Source organism: Conger conger, chromosome 5 (genome assembly GCF_963514075.1).
Source record: "Conger conger chromosome 5, fConCon1.1, whole genome shotgun sequence".
In the NCBI taxonomy this organism is placed as follows: domain Eukaryota; kingdom Metazoa; phylum Chordata; class Actinopteri; order Anguilliformes; family Congridae; genus Conger; species Conger conger.
Genome location: NC_083764.1, coordinates 61818090 through 61819150, shown reverse-complemented (window position 1 = coordinate 61819150; position 1061 = coordinate 61818090). Strand labels below are relative to the sequence as shown.

The following is a 1061-nucleotide window of genomic DNA, read 5'->3' as shown; positions in this document are numbered from 1 at the left end:
GACATTTCATACTGTAGACCTTGAGGATGTTCCTGTGATAGATCTTTTTTTGGGGTTTTCATCGTTTACAGTGCCTGTTTTTTGTAACTGTGGGGTTCAACAGGATGAGCCCCCCAACAGTCCAAACACTTATTCAATTAGAAAGAGGCTGTGAAATTTCATGGCTCCGGTGCTCCTTCACCATAGCTTTCATTTTTCTGTTTGGCTTCAGGTCAGTTTTTTCCAGAGGCTTTTTGTTAAATGGATCTTCCTGTTTCCTGTGGAAGGAGAGAGAGGTAAAACTACAGCACTAAATAATTTTGTCAAGAATACACTTAATACACATAAACTTAAATACTGTATCAAGGTGCAATACTGGTGACTTACTTTATCAGTTCCTTTTCTATGCATTTCCTTTCATAGACATCTCCGTATTTGGTTGACACTGGATCAATAAACATCTTTCCTGAGAGCTGGCAAATTAAATGACGAGGAATTTGGACTTTGTTCAAAGATTCAGCCACCAATTTCTGTAAGGAAAATAAACATTAATTGTAATTCCGGTTCTACTAGATACGAGTAATAATCAGAACTTTCACATTGTGTTGAAGAGCTACCCTTCGCCATCCTGTCATGTTTGTGGATTAGTCATGTTCCCCAGTCAATTTTGACCTGGTATAGTTTAACCACCGCCTATTTACCATAAGCAATATTTCAGCCTCCAGTTGTATTTTACCTCACCACCCAGTCAGCCATCTAAAATAATGAAATTGAAAAAAAATGTTGTAAAGTCCATACACACGTCACTTACATGATACGCCCTTGTTTTCAAAACAAGTTTTGCAGAAACTCATTGATTACACAGTCCTTGCCATGATTATATTTGACCCAAACATAACAGGAGAGGTAAATGTGCTTTTGGCTTGCGATAACACAGCTTACAGCTTTTTAACGTCACAAGGTTCGGGATACTATACGTCACGCTAACCTTCTCCATGTCTTCCAACGATGTACCTGCTGCTTCTACAGTGGTCTTTTCAGCTTGTTTCACATAAGCCTGTTGATTGGACCGGAACTCCTCA

General features: G+C 38.9%; 1 long non-coding RNA gene across 1 annotated transcript in view; it reads right to left on the bottom strand.

The window, feature by feature from the left end:
* The window catches only part of LOC133127921 (uncharacterized), a 1428-nt gene extending 367 nt beyond the window's left edge, over window positions 1-1061 (bottom strand). Inside the window, exons 1-3 of the long non-coding RNA XR_009708688.1 lie at window positions 968-1061; window positions 367-509; window positions 1-257 (exon numbers count right to left, since the gene is read on the bottom strand). The exon at window positions 1-257 is cut by the window's left edge and continues 367 nt beyond it. This is a non-coding gene — a long non-coding RNA (uncharacterized LOC133127921). The remainder of the gene's footprint in view (window positions 258-366; window positions 510-967) is intronic.